The sequence below is a fragment of the Aricia agestis genome, chromosome Z, assembly GCF_905147365.1.
Source record: "Aricia agestis chromosome Z, ilAriAges1.1, whole genome shotgun sequence".
Taxonomy (NCBI): Eukaryota; Metazoa; Arthropoda; class Insecta; order Lepidoptera; family Lycaenidae; genus Aricia; species Aricia agestis.
This window is the reverse complement of record NC_056428.1, coordinates 39,279,568-39,296,554: the sequence shown is the minus strand read 5'-3', so window position 1 is coordinate 39,296,554 and position 16,987 is coordinate 39,279,568. Positions and strand designations below refer to the sequence as shown.

The 16,987-nt window shown below is 35.9% G+C and overlaps 1 protein-coding gene across 20 annotated transcripts in view; it reads right to left on the bottom strand.

The window, feature by feature from the left end:
• Positions 1 to 16,987, bottom strand: part of LOC121739525 (hepatic leukemia factor-like) — a 239,920-nt gene that overhangs the window by 17,315 nt on the left and 205,618 nt on the right. The window lies entirely within an intron of this gene.

Genomic DNA, 16,987 nt, shown 5'->3' with positions numbered 1-16,987 from the left:
TGCGCAACCAACACTTCCTACTCGGGAAATATAGGTGAGGAGTGCGAGCGGCCACTGAGGGGGCGCTCGGGGCAGCCGGGGGGAGCGGGGGGCGGTCAGGGGGGGGAGGAGCGGGGGCGGTAGGGGGGAGCGGGGGGATCGAAGCGGGAAGTGGCCGTTACTGTTGCATAACGGAGAAAGCAAACGTTTTCCGTCGGCGCCCGCGCCGGTTCATTTTCGTAAACGTGTGAATTAAGCGAAAGTGAAATGAGAAAGTTGTCGAGCGAGGAGGGGGGGGAGGGGGCGGTCAAAAATCTCGATACAGATCGCGATAACACTGACCTAGAGTTGAACTATGAAGAATGCATGAACTATAGATATAATAATTTATGGTCCTATGCTCAAATTCTCAATATCGAGCTCCAAAAAAATCATACTCTTGTCCTGAACACCAATCTCGAATTGAAATCAACTGCCGAGTTTCATGGAGATAAGAATTACTTTGTTGTCGCTAAAATCGGAATAAAGGTTAGTGTTTAACAGTATGAGGTAACCCTTATGTAAGTGACCACTGACCTGTTGAAGCATCAGGTACGGTTACTGGGTTACCAATGCCATCTTGGAATTGGGTCACATATCACTTTTGACGGCAAAATATAGATACTAAAACTTCTGACTAGATACAGTTACTAAACAGCTAGAAAACTACTTATTTGTTCGTTAAACACAATATACAAATAACAATATTTACGAATCGTACAGTATGGCTTTACTGCTTACAGCAGCCAACATAGACATAATATTTATTAGACATGCCATGTCGAAAGTAATCAAAGTAAAGGTTTTTGGGTGCAATCTTAATTTTAGGCATGACAGCGATTTTTAACTAAAAATTTCTTTAACCACGTTTTGCATTTTTTGGTTTGGGTGAAAATGTTTAAAGTCTCCTGCTTTTCCTTCACCACACTGCCATTATTTCGGTAAAATATTCGTCGTGCCATATCCTTGCCAGTTGCCACAGTTCTTAAATCATTGCCACTATCTTATGGGATGAACACTAGTATAGTACTATGACGAGTATTTTTTAGGACGTGACAGATAAGTAAATGTTTAATTAAGACAGCCGTCCTTGACATGGGCTCACGCGAACGTTTGTACTTGCAATTAACATAACATTCCTAGAGGCATCGTGACATCGCGACTTGTATAGATTGACTAAGCGACCCCAAGTATAGGCGAAAGGTATAAAAAAATCACGCCCTTTATCGCTTCTTTAAAGAATCGTCGAATAAAATGAACCATCGAGGTTTAATCCTAGGCACTCCTAGGCAGTTGACAGGTTTAGTTGGATTTTGTCAGATTGGTCGAATCATGTCAATTCAATGTTAATTGTGATCTGTCCGCTGGGTTTGACATAACGCGACCACACTATGAAGTTCCCCTATCTGCATAGGAATCAACTTCTCTGGTAGTACCTATGGAACTGACATTACAAGAGTCGAACGTCCACTTCATAATGTCGAACGCTTATATCAATTCCATACATTTTGTTGATGTTGTTGATAAAGAAACGATAAAAAAGGATCTGATTTTGTCTAGATAGTTCAATTTTCTGACGGTTTTCATTGCTGACCAGTGCTAAGATTTGTCGGAAAGCCAACTTTCTTATGAAAGACATCTTTTCCTATTTTATTAAAGCCTACGCTATCCTAATGCTAGACAAAAGCTGAACGTTATTCTTTATACTTTACAAAACAGAAATACAATGTAAATAATATCAAATCATTTTGAACCGATTTTGGTGATATTTTCCATAGGGCTTAAGATACAAAACATGATAATATCTAGGGCGGTAAAAAACGGTGCCTGTGGGATTTCTATCAAGTAACATTACCATAACTACCAGTGTTATTCTTAGCACTGTTATTATCGCGTAATACTACAAAAAGTCAGTCTAACTTAGACGTAACGTTTTCCTCTTCCTACCTAACTAATGGTATACTTATTATGTGCATTATACAGTAATATACCAGTAAAACTATTAGAGGTATCGACTACGTAGACTAGGATGAAAACTCAGCAGCACCGTTAAATCGTGCGCACGCGCATATGCTCAAAAAATTCGGTGTTAAGATAGTCACACTCCTCTGATTCTTTAGAACTTCCGCGTTTACTCTTGTTTAAATTATTTTATCTATCTGTAGTCAGTGTCACTTACATCTGCCTGCAGTCGTTGCAGCCACTATTCTTTATAAAGGCGAAGTTTTGCGAACAGGATCATTGCAAAGGCAAACTTTTGCGATCAGGAACATTGCAAAGGTATTTTTTTGCGATCAGGAGCGTCATTTGCACTCCTTTTGCATTCATCCACCCTAGCTGCGAAGAAGGTACCGCATGTCAGGGCCTGTATTCACTTCGATTAGTAGTGATTAGGATAAATAAAAGGAATTGCACTAATCAGTCGCTGTCACTTACTTTTTTCTAATTACTAATCACCTGTAATTATCACCTGCACTTATCACTAATCAAAGTGAATACAGGCCATCATGAGCGGTTCCCACTCACTCCCCCCGATTGCAAGTGCGATCACGTGCGCGCACTCACGCGTTTTCTACCTATACGATATGTATGCGATGTTAGTGAAACTGTAATTGTAATGTGATTATCTTTGGATTACTGTTTGGTTGTCCATACTCAATCTGGAGGTCTGACCAGCGTGATTGTCATAGAAACTATTGGTTAAATTTTCTGACTACGAGTATGCTAGTGGCGTAAATCCTTACAGAACCTTCTCGGTACCAAATTTACGTAGTTTAATTCAGCGGTTTGAGCTTCAAAAGGTTACAGACCCACTTTCGCATTTATAAAATTTCTCTAGGTTTCTTAATATCTATATATATATATATAAAACTCAAAGGTGACTGACTGATTGACATAGTGATCTATCAACGCACAGCCCAAACAACTGGACGGATCGGGTTGAAATTTGGCATGCAGGTAGATGTTATAACGTAGGCATCCGCTAAGAAAGGATTTTGATAAATTCCAACCCCAAGGGGTTCAAATAGGGGATGAAAGTTTGTATATAATAATACTTCTTAACGCGAGCGAAGCCGCGGGCAAAAGCTCGTCACAATATAAATCTTTCCAAATACGTTACAATACATGTCTTAAATGTCATTTTTCATGTCATAATTCCTCGTCATTTTTATGGAAACGTGTGCACAATTCTAGCGCACACGAACTAGGTACCAAGAAAAGAGTAAAAGTGAAATTGATCTGCGCGTATGGCATAAACATTACGGCGGTAGGTCGTTGAGCCAGAGGCTGCGTATGCGCAAAAGTAAAAGTCGGAAGGCAAGGTGGGGGGGAGTGGGGGACGCGGAAGGTGGAAGATTACTTTTACTCTCGGAGGCGGAGCGGTACTAGGCACTAGCACACTTCCGAGTGTGACGTCATAACTCCTAATTCAGTCAGTGTGTAATGTGTTAGATGTAAAGGAAGGGAAGTTTTTGGGAGGGTATGGGTGTAAAGGGAAGTCTTGGAAAGTAATTATGGGTGACAAAATTTTTTAAAAGGATAAGATTTTTGGTTTAAAAAAAATTAAAAGGGTTAATGTTGCTCAATTGCTCATTGTGGACGTGAACAATTTCTGGAGCAGGCTAAGCTAAGGTCTCATTTTATTGTCAAAAAATTTAACTTAAGCAAACTGTTTTTGGATTTTTGGATGTCGAAAAAGTTTCAAAATAACCAACTCTTTCCAGATAATTTTGTTGGAAAAAGAAGAGTAAAATATGGAAGAATAGAAGGAAGGAGAATAGAAGGATAGAAGAAAGATCTAATATTATATAAAAGGAATACATCAGTTTTGTCTTTTACCTCGTTTTTACCTAGTTATTGAAACGCATATTTTTTGTTCCGTCGTATTTCATTAAAGATGCAGGAAGTTATCACTACAGTTTATCGCGGAAAATTAACATTTGACACTAACGCTAATCGGCTTTTACCGATATATTGATTTGTAGAACGCTGGTTGGTGATGTAAATATAATAATGAATAATATTATGTTATTTACTATTGTCTATACACATTACACGTACAAATTGCGTGGCAAAAAAATGTTTTGTAGTTTTGTTAAAAATCCCATCATATCCCTTAATGCTAATATGCATCAACCCATACCATACTATGAAAAAACCTTTCTGGCCCAGACAGCTAAAAATATGAATAACATTGTTTTGTTTTGACATGAATGATCACTCAAAAGCATTCAGGAGTGACGCCAACAAAACATTTGTTATTCAAAACCAAAAAAAAATTGAACCGATTCGGATGAAATTTGCAAAACAAATACAAGTTCGGGGTATGGACAAAATGTCTCAAGGTTAAACAAAGTACATAGGTCGTTTTAGGTAAACGTTATGAAATCTAGTAGTGGCCCAATGTGGTATGAGGTCTATATTAAAATAAATTTTTTGATAAGAATTGATAAACATAAGACTAATGAAGGTAAACCTTTTTACGATATTTTGCGAATCTCACATTACCCCAATATTATATAACTATTATAAAATTACTCCTAAGCCCTTATTTTTCTACCCATTTAAAATCCTGCATCTATAGAAAATAAACGTAAGCATAGGTACTTTTATCAGCGTGACAAAAACCAACAAAAAACACTAAATAATATTTAATTAAAAACAATTTTATGTGGGAAAGTTGTTTGTAAATTACCATAACTGTAAAATTTGACATTACGAAATAATATAAGGGGGTCAGGTATTTAAAAAATACCCAAATGAAAGTTTTCACCTTATCCTTCAAAATGTCAAACAAATACTTTTAAAAATTTTTGGCCTCTTTGGTATTAGTTTTTTGTTTTTTTTTTTAATATGACATTTCATTATAACGTATTTTTTGTAGTCCTTAAAATTATAGTCCGTCAAGAAAGCGAAGAAATTAAAAAGTGGCAACATCGCAGTGTCATCCCTTTTTTCATAGATTGATTTGAAAGGGATGACACTACAATGTTGCTACTTTTTAATTTCTTCGCTTTTTTGACAGACTATACAATACATAAAAATAGAGCACTGTATACTTAACATGATTTAGGCTGACTTCACACTAAGTCGCGAGTAGTGCGGCAGCCCCGCGACTGCTATACTAAAACGCGACTTAATCAATCCATACTAATAATATTATAAATGCGAATGTGTGTCTGTCTGTCTGTTACTTCTTCACGGCCTAACCGCTAAACCGATCTTGCTGAAATTTGGTATGGAGATACTTAAAACCCTGGGAAATGACAAAGGATATATTTTATCCCAAAAAAAAAAATGTTTCCGCGCGAAAATCGAGTTGGTGTAACGCAGTAACGGGCGTTATCTAGTCATAACATAAACCAGATTCAAGTCGTCAAAACTTTACAATTCAGTAACAATTTTTGTTTATGCGCTTCTCAAAAGAATCATAATAACCGTAGCGGTTTTAAATTTTAAATATTTTTGAAAACGTTGTATTTTTCATATTTGTACAGGGATTTCAAAAGCCAAGATATAACACGGAATATTATGAATCAAATCATGATTTTAAAAATACGCCATCCGTCGGCTATCGAGAACATACCAATATTGAACACACATACTAGCTACTTACACATGCTGAGCAGAGGATTTCATGAAAAAGACATAGGTAAGTAAGTTGGGGAGGGGAAGAGGAGATTTCGGGACAAGCTAGAGCGTGTCAGATTAAGCTTGCATAGGCTTCCGACATGTGTCTGGTTATCATGGTATAGAAATCAGATTTCTCACGTAGTGGGTTATTTTTTTTAAAATATTGAAATGTCATCTGATCTGTAAAGATTAAGATAGGGGATGTTAAGTATGCTCCAAAGAAGCTTCCATATAAATCACTGACGATTTAAAGGTTAGGTAAGCCTGTAGGGAGATTTTAAAATATAAAAAATAAAGCTTCATATTTTCCTGACGAAGCTTCGCAGATATTTTATTTTGCACTAGACTAAATGATTTAGTCTTCGTTGTATAAAATATATTTATAAGTTACCTAAATAAGCAATTTTCTGAATATATTTTATGTTTCAAAACTTTAAAATGGCTGCAGTTTCTGAACCCACCGCTAAAATAAAAAAAGCTCTTTTTTTAAATCAGCTTTACCTAATGTAAAAACTAAAAACCTATTAGGTCTCCATGACGCTCGAGTGACTACACAATGAGCACCTTCCCCTCCCCTACAACAATAAGTATAAAATTTTAATAAATAAAATTCAGGATTTAGTCTGATCAACAATAATTAGGATTCGGTTCAAATTAAAACGAGAAGAAATGTGACAAGCAATGCACTTTTTAATAAAAAGTTAGCTATTCCAATTTAAATTCTATTCACTATCCAGTTCAAATGAAGAAAGAGCATAATAATAAAACGTATTATTGTTTATTATGTAGTCTATATAAATAAAAAGGAATCTTGAAAGGAGAATGAAGTGAAGTGGACCAAATTTCCACCACTAACGAGACCCATATTGACTTATGAAACTTTCATTATGATACAAATTAAAAATAAGCTGTCAGTAAAAAGTTATGACCATATGAAAAATTATTTTTGTGAGTGAAAATATTGATATTATATTCATCTATGATTTCAGTGAACACCTAATAGGAAATGCCTAGCGGCATGACATAGATTGAGTAGTTAAAAAGTGCAGTGGATCACATTAACACTATTTTATGGAATAAAATGGAAGAAACTTTTTCATTCCGTCATAACTTTTTACTTACAGGATATTTTTGGTTGCGGTCCAGTTATAATGATTTCGTAGCGTATCGTTAGCAGATCATTACGTAATTATGTGATTGATAATAGACATTTGCACCAAACTCAATATATTTTTATTACATCTACAATATTTTTCATACAAAATGGTAAAAAACACTGACAGGGTATTTTTGATTGCGGTCTGGTTATAATGATTCAGTATTTAGTAGACAATTTTACTATATAGATCTCGTTAGTGGTAGGGACCAGACTCCATAGGTACATTTAAAATTTTAAAAACATACTCCTTTGTGAGTCTCACTATAACTCGAGAATGACTGACCCGATTTGGCTAACTTTAGTCTTAAAATAGTCGTGGAAGTCCAGGGAAGGTTTATATTAAGGAAGTGATTCGAAGTTTACTGTATCATCTAGTATAAGATAAATTTGACTATAGCATCCTAACTCTTATACTACACGGTTTTACAGGGTTGACTAAGGCCCCACAACTATGGTCGCACGGCGCAAATCGACTGTCTAAATGGCAAAAATTTGCCACCTCCTTACCGACGAAGCTAACACGGCCTTCTTATATAGGGCCGCTAGCGTCTACCCATTCGAAAAAAAAAACACCTTTTTACCCCCTAAGGAACTACGCGCTACTTCGAGAAACGAGATTACAATATCCATTGTACTTACTTCAAAATATTGTCCTCTATTTTCTTCCTAATATCTGGATCCATTAAATTAGCGAGTAAAATTAATAATTAGTTCCTTCAGAAATATATAAATATATAAAATATCATTAATTGTGAGCGACTGTTTAGCGGAGTGTTGCTAATGAGATAGTGTGCGTTCCGAAATTAAACCCAGTATACTGACTAGTGCAGTTAATGACGTAATGCATACGTCATATTGTACTGGTGTGCCACTGGTGCGACAAGTGTGACGTATTATAATGACATCTTAACATAGTTTAAATTATATACGTCAATGCACTGGCGTATATTCAGGAACAAATCAACAGGGCATCGATTTTAGTCATCATAAACACTTGCTAACGGCTATAATACTAAGTTATATTCGGAATTTTACTTTTCTTTTCGTGCCAATTATAATCTTTTTGTTTTTGATTTAAAGACTTATCGTAATTATTTTTGTTATGACATAATCTTTGTAGGAAATGTAAACAATTTGAGATGTGACGTTGTTATCGATTCTCTTTTGTATAATAACAGGAATTTCGGCCATACGATGTACCGAAATCATAAGCCGGAAACGAATTTGACCTCTGAGAACGTGGATATCTTTTTATCAAAAGCTGACCCGGCGAATTTGTTTCGCTGTATTATTAAGGGCTTTGTTATGACCAGAAAAATTTCAGACAAACGTTGATAGCGTGATTTAGGAGTACTAGAGATCGTCCAATGGTCGAAATTCGACCTTATTTGCAACGACATTAGGATTACTACCTATATTTTGTAAAAAATATTGGCTTCATCATAGTTTTTTTTCAATTCTTGTATCTGGGACTCAGCTGATCTCAGACTGGCCGTTTAAGCATTGTCTAATCTAAAATTAAATAAAAAAAAAACAATAATCCATTTTCAATTTGTCAACTTGTTGTCAACAGACTTCAACCATAAATAAAAGAGTATAATTCGTATGTATAGGCTTGTCACTCAAAAATCTGTCATTTTTCCTAGTAGTAGTGTCGTAGTGTGTGTAACGTTTTATTTGTTAAAAATATATATGATAAAAGCATAATTTTAAAATAATATTAGCTCGATGCACTCCTTCACCATATAAACTATAACTGTGCGAAATTTCATGCACCTACGTTTCCCCATTTTTCGTAAAAAGGGTTACAAAATTTTTCTCTCACGTATTAATATATAGATGCGCGGTTGAGTTAGATATAAAATATAGAAGAACTGAAAAATTATGACATTCTATCCTAATAACCGACTACCACAAGAATATTAAGGTATATTGAGTGTACTTACTAGCAAATTTTTAGCATAAGTATGTAAGGGGAGCGCCCTATTTTACACAACGTTACAAGACGTATTTTCGGACTTCATTTATTGGTGTTCATTTAAGGTGTACACTACACAAGTTAGTATATGTGCCGGCACGGCTACAAGCACTTACGGAATCTTATATATTATGACTAACTAACTGAACTAGTAACTAAAGACTAAAGGGGCACCTGACACGTATATGTCAATGATGCACACACACAACATAATTATTGCGTATGTGCATAACTGCATATGCTGCACTTTACAAGTACATTTTCAGTTTTTTTAGAAAATTGTTGTTGTTATTTTCATTAATTTAGATCGCATATTATGACAGATTATTACGTTAAAACGTCGTAATTTAAATTCGCTATTTTTATATTTACCAAAAACATTTTGGTTGATGGATTTCGATGTATTTGATAAAATTTCCCAAAAATCTATTTGCCATAATATTTTTAACACCAATTTCACACCTGACGGACCAAAGAATATCTACAATGTACACGAAAATATCAAGACGCGCGAATACAGTTTCATCGCCATGGCAAAAAATCTCGCTGGCCAGTTAAAAAAAAAAGTAAAAGTGGTCTCTACGCGGAAGAAAGCACGTGGCTTGGCGGTAGGTGGGGAGGGGGGGGGGGTTCTAGAAAGTCGTGTAAAGGTCGCTTTTTCCCAAATATTCCGAGTGAAAGTACGCTCGCTCGGCCTAGGGATAATCTCGGCTAACTTTTGACACCGTGACGTCATAATATTATAAATATTCGTGTTTTTTCGTGAAATATTACGTAATGTTTGTTATAATATGTATAATTGTATGTTTGTTACTTCGCAGAAACTGAAAGGATGAGTTTAAGCATGTTAACATTTAAGGGGGCGACTAACCCTAAAGTGTCGATTTTATAGGTAATTCATTTTTATACTTGAAAATAAGCCCTAAATTGTTTCATTTTCTAAAATTAGATACTACATTATATTTCCGAGAATTCTATGAAAAAACACGATATCTTAAAATTTTCTCGATAGAAAAAAATCACAAAGATGCAGCTAATTTTCACGAATCTTTCATTTAATACCATAACCGTGCATTGAACTAAGTTAATATTTTAAGACATTGTATAAAATACTATCATTGAGAGATCGACCTAGCGGATTTTATGTTGTATATTTATCGAGTTATTGAGAAAAAACTAATTTGGCGATGAATCCGCGTCGTTCTTTTTCACCTGGCATATGAAAGACGGGCGTGAGTGTGAAGAGAGGAGGACTATGTTTGATTTTTGGGGTTAGTCGCCCTCTTAACTTTTTATTCCGAAAAGGTACAGTTTTCCCGTAGCATACGATAGCTTTTGCCCACGGTTCCAAAATAAAATTTAGGCGCAAATATCCGGCAATATATATAATATATTGATTTTACAAAAGTGGCGATCGCCGCAAAACATTGCGGTGTTGGTGGTACAAAACATTAATATCTCGATCTTGTGAATCGCAGACAGTGTAGATTTTCAATTGTTAGGGTCAATTCAGACCGCAACGTGACGAGGCGAGGCGCGACGCGACGCGACCTAAATTTGTATGGATTTGACAGATGTCGTCAGCGTGAGACGTCTTGCGAATCTGTCAAATCCATACTAATTTAGAAATGCATCTACGCGTCGCGTTGCGGTCTGAATTGACCCTTATGCGACAGCCGGGTGCGGCGTGGGGATTGATGGGTTAAACTCAGAGTTTGGGACATATCTACTGATCAAAATATTTACACAGCAAATAACAGGGTCTGTTTGTCTTTGCCTGGAAACACCATATTAAGACCACAAGACAGACATAGACAGCTGCGTGAACTTTTATTAGTAAGTATAAGTATACTTTTTGGAACACCTCCGTGGTCTAGTGGTATAGAGCGCGGCTCTTGACTCGGAGGTCGTGGGTTCGATTCCCGCGTTGGAAACGTGTTATTTCCAAGTTTGGTTAGGACAATGCAGGCTGATCACCTGATTGTCTGACAAGTAAGATGATCCATGCGTCGGATGGGCATGTAAAAAGTCGGTCCTGCGCCTGATCTCTCGCCAGTCGTGTCGGTCGTCCGTCCCACTGGGTTATGAGAGTAAAGGAATAGAGAGTGCTCTTGTGTACTGCGCACACACTTGGACACTATAAATTACTCCTGCGCAGCTGGCCTGGTTTCAATGAAACCGGCCACCGTCACCGAAACCGGTGTGGGAGCTATTATTATACTTTTTGGAACGACGATGATGGTAGATTTAACCACGACTAAAAGAAAGTAGCAAATAATTTATTACATGAATTTAAATAAGATATTGAAAGTCTACATTATGTCTACGGAAAATAACTTAATACATATATTCATATTATAATAATAAAAAGTTTTTTAAAAGATTATTTAGATTTTAGAAACAAGACTTACTTACATTCAAAACTCAACATAATTTTTTTTTTGGGTTAAAACACAAATATTTAAAGCTCTCCTCCTACGGAGATGCCGTAATTTACTGTATTTAAAGCCTAAGAAACTCAAAATTTTAAAGCTACAAAGTTATAATAAAAATACAGCGATAATCTTCAGTATGTATATTAACAATCCTTTCCCCGTTATTAATTTCCTATTTTTGTTTATTATACTCATGATATTAGCTTCCAAAGTAATACCATACCTTAATCTTCTCTCTAGTATTATATTTACAAATTACGTTTAATTGAAACACACGACGATAGAATATGGACAATTTCATTAACTTCATATTCTGATATTCCCCGTTTGAATTTTTGTTTGATCAATTTTGAATTAAGATAAGTAAAAAAAATAGGATTTTTGTGCGACCAGGGCAACGCGTCGAATGTATGGTCAAGGTCGTTTGCTCGGGAGATGCCTTTAACCCATGAACAACACTTTTGAATAGATAAACTCATGTCAAATAACCTGAGAAACTGTTCGTGACAAATAAAATAGAAGAGCACAAAGACTAACGCATCGGACAAGGACAGAACACGGTACAAGTAGAGCGCCTCTAAAGATATGGACTAGATGTCTCAAATAAACATGATTAAAAAAAAATACACTGTATATGACCTATACTCCACTCGGGCTAACTTGTCGCTAGCGGTTATTGACTCCCTGTCAAAAACTTGTCATTTTCCATATGAAACCACGATAAACACTATCTGACACTTCATTGTCAATCGCGGTTTATATAAAAACTGACAAGTTTTTGACAGGGAGTTAATGACCGCTAGCGACAAGTTAGCACGAGTGGAGTTTAATAGTAAAGACAGATTGTAAGCATTACCTATTCGCACTAACAATAGGCAGATTAGTGTCAAAGTAAACACTATAAACACCATTAAAAATGTTTATTAAGCAACAGCTGCCATTGATGTTTTGTTACTACATATTACACAACTATTACTTAACTTAATCAGAGATTGATCTTGCAGTCTTTCATGGAAAAATCGGGAATAAACTTTGACTGATACCTAATGGTAAACGATTATGTAAATTCGTCACTAAGTACTATTCTCATAATATCTCGAATGTCGCTTTAATAAACCCGTTGACACTTGCTCATGGGCGTACCCAGGATCTCAGCTGGGGGGCAAATCATGAAAATTGACTTATATTAATCTGACTGAAAATTTATTTTGTTTTCCCCCCTGCCCCTTTCTGCGCTTACCAACTATAGTGCGACCATTTGCTAATAGTTCTTGATGATCAATCTAAGCGAAGATTTCTAGTACATGCTTACCTTACTTATTGGATACTAAATGACGTCGCAACTCCGTTGTGCCAAAATTCTTTTATCGCATGGAGCGTTTGTATCGTACATTTTTCCGGTATAAGAAGTATCCTATGTCCTTTTCCGAGACTCAAAGTATATCCAAACCAAATCGGTTCAGCACGTTGAGCGTTGATATATTCACAAGAATTGCTCGTTTAAAGATATAAGATAGATATGCGATCCATACAGACAAATACCTACCCAATTCTTGTACGCACCAAATTAACGATTTTAATCCACTGTTATACTCAGTGGTGGGTATGTTTTGCGAGGCCCTCAGATGGATAACGCAAGAGGGTGCAATGGTCGAGAGAAATAAATTTTTGATACTCAAACTTTTTTATAAAACTTTTTATTTATGAATATATTTTGAGTATTAACACTCATAAATCCTTAAAAAAAACTCGTGGTCCAAGGGGCGCCAGGCCCCTTAGACCGCGAGGCCGTGGGTGGTCGCTCACACCGCCCATGCCTTACGCCGCCTATACTTGATAAGAAGCCAACTAATTATTTCATTTTATAACGTAGATACTACATTATATTTGTAAGGGTCTATATTAGCAAAAACAAGATAATATCTTAAAATTTCATCAATAAATAAAAAAACGTCATTTTTCAATTTATTTCCAAAACGGTGCATTCAACTGAGTCAATATGTTGATCCCACCAAAAACATTTTCATGTAAAAATGTTGCCAAGATGAGAACATAATAATATTATAGTTCGTCGTGTCAAAAAGTAGTGAGATCTCATGTAGAGCCAAGTTTCTAACCTTACATACTCAGCCCTAAATCTAAAAACCTTAATTTTACGCTACAGTGCGTCAAAATAACAAAATGGCCAAGCCACCCATTTTGACTAATGTGTTTTTAGATTCTTCTCGTGCGTGCACATTATAATATTATTATCAAATATTTTGCCGCACTTTAGTGTAAAATTAAGGTTTTTAGATTTAGGGCTGAGTATGTAAGGTTAGAAACTTGGCTCACTTTTTCGAGAATATGGTTATTCTGGTATGTAATGTATTAAAATAAAAAATCATGAAAATTTCCTTTTATTAATCTGACTGAAATATATTTTGTTTTCAACACTACAATTTGCGCAGAGTAGGTAACACGTTTTTAATTCCCACTTGCCAGGAAAATTGACGTTGCCCCCCACTGCCCCCGGCCTGCAATCCAGTTTGTTATGCGCATTTCTTATGTCGCTAACAATAAGCGAAATGAAAATTTTCAAAACCATACCAATGCTCGAATAGAAGAGGCGTTAGCATAAAGTTAATATACCTAGCAGAATAGAGAAAAAAAAGGCCTGAGCATGAGATATGTCACTATCAGTAACACTGCGTGGTAAAAAGAGATGTGTGATACATGACAGCAGCACTCTTTTTTTGACGTCCAGTCGGCACGTGCCGCACGTTGACGATTTACTCTCATAGAAATCATGTTCAATCATGCTTGTGTAACTGTATACTTGTGTAACTGTACACATATTTTTACACACAGATGAAACCAATTTCGGTTTCGTTTGACAGCCCGAGATCGTTGCTCTATTCCGCTAGGTATATTAACTTTATGGGCGTTACATAATATTTTATTTAATATGCCCTATTTTTATGATGTTCAGCGACCTGACTATAGCAGAAATTGACAGTCGAACGTAAAACTTCCTTGGTTAAAAATATTAATTTGAATAACTGTGCAGAAGAATACAGATATAATGACATCAAGAATATTTAATTAAATAACATTCTTGTTATTATCGAACACATTTCTTCTAACAATAATTAATAAGATAATTTATAATGCCTAGTTTCTTTATTAATTGATGTAACAACTGGAATTAATTTCTCAGCTCAGTTTCCTTAACAATTGTCTTGATGGTAGACAAAGTGAATGAAAAAAATTATACATCCATAGATGAACATATTATAACCTCCTCCTTTTTGGAAGTCGGTTAAAAATATAACATACAGTAGGCAGAGAGATAAGTACAGTGATTCTAACATCCAACATCGCTGGCTTACACATTCGGAATGGCCCTCTGGCCTCTGAATTCATAATTTGAATTTCATATTATTATTGATTCAGAATGATTATTATTAATGTCCGGAACACTACGTCTTCAGAATTTAAAGTATAAATTTCTAAGAGCGATCCGTATGAATGATACAGTCTTTCCAGCTGTATGAGACGCACATATGGCAAGTCATCGGAACGTAGATTATGAATTTCCTGAACCATGTCTGCCATAATATGTGGCCACTGGCCAGCCTAATAGAGCTTAGTTTCGGTCCGGACCATATATGACTGAAAAAAAGTATTTTCATATTTTTCAATGGGCTTTGGCCATCCACACATTCCCACCACTGTATCTCCTGTGTCGCCAGGATCGACAGCGGTATCCAACCACGAAAACCCTTTGATATGATCTCAGGGAGCCCGAGGGACATGCTAAAGCTGTTTTCGGAACCGCAACGGAATTAATCAGAAGAAGATCGGAGGAGTAGGAAGTATACACTATACAGTATTTTCATAATGCAATATAAATAGTAAGTATATATTTTTTTAGAACGCGTCTTACGTTGGTTTGACGTGTTGTTTGATGACAGAGACTGCGCGTACCGTGTCGTCTGTCGAGGTGTAATTGGATTTAAATAGTGGAATCTAGGCTTATAGATCCACTTATGCCCGTGTGGGTTAAAGTTAACTCTAGGTTAAATAATGTTGTTTGTCTCCTATCTTGTGTCTTTTTTAGGGTTCCGTAGTTTTTAATTAGAGAGCAAACGACCAAAAGGGACCAGATGGAAAGCAACTACTGTCGTGCATGGATACTCGTAATATCAGAAGTGGTGTGTAAGTGTTAATGAAATAAACTTTAACAGGGTTAACTTAAGTCGCAGCTGGGCCTAAGAGTCTAAAGAGATTATGTAATATACTTATGTATATAAACAAAATACATTATATACAATAATTACTTAATAATAAAGTCTTCCGGTTTTGTACCCCGCGACACGACCGCGACGTCGCGACTGTAGGTACAGTAGCTGCATAGTGTGGTTCATATGGAGTAAGCAAACCCAGCGACTTATGAGGGTGGCCAAACTCTGCCTTAAAGTATAGGAGGAATTGTACAGTAGACTCGTGTATCATCAGGGCGAGCTAAGCGAGCCCTAGTTTATACCATAATCTTTACATTTTGCGGAAAATCTATCATGCCTTTTGATTTGTGCTTTAACACAGTACTTTTTATTTATAGGTATGTAGATGTGTTATCATCAGTCAGTCAAGGTTTTTTATGTTGTGATTTATGTAGATGTGTTATTATTAGTCAGGCTAGGTGTGACGACGCAAGCCCTCACAAAGCTCGGCTTCTAGTGCAGTACAAAAGAGCCATACGGAAGATTTGGGTTGGGAATGGGATTTGATCTTTTTGTCAATTGTTGAAATTTTATATTATGTTTTATGGGTCCGCAGTAACAGGGATCCTTAAAACTTTGCGTCGGCAGACCGTTCGTATGTCCAGGCTTGCTAACTTTGTTATTTTTTTTTTTCTGTTAATAACTTACCCAAGAAATTCACGTGAGTTTAGGAATAAACCTAATTATTTTACAATGCGACAATAGGGCATTAAATACTCAACATAGTAAAATTAATACTAAACTAACCGTGACGTAACTTACACGCGCTTACATTTTCCGGGTTAAAAATATATTAAATATGTTGTATTAAAAGAATATCATAGGAAATAAAATCAAAGATATACAATTGAATAAACTTTCGCATATATGTTATTTTATGAAAGTACTTGTATATTCATACAATTTCGTTGCTACGCGGCCTACGGAGCAATTTTCGTATGAAAGGAGAAAGTGACAGTAAAAGTTGAATTCTGTCACAGTTTATTGCGGACTTTAGTTACACTTTTCGGGTGAGTAAGACGCAAGTTTTGAGGGAATTGTGTTCATAAGTAACTAGAAAAACGGCTTATTATTATATTATTATTCGGGCCAGTCTGGATCTTTTGTTTCGTTTGACTAAATTTCATGCCTTCCCTTTCTAAATACAGAGATCGATAGGGATAACATGATATATAATCCACGATTAACCTACATTGCCGATATAAGCCTTATGCCTAAGCCGAACCTAAGCCCCATACGAATGTTAATAAATTAAATAAAAAGACAAGAAAATCAAAACTTCCTTAAAAATATTATGAACACCCCACAAGAATTACAAACGTGTACAAAAAGATGTCACTCACAGAGGTGTTTGTGAATAGTTAATATGTGGTTGTTATTGTTTACAAAAGTGTAGATAAGAGATATTATAATTGCAAACGATACGCGATCGTTAGGATACATATTAACGACCTACTGATCTAATAACAGCTCTTCGCGCCTAATCTACGGGGTCAGT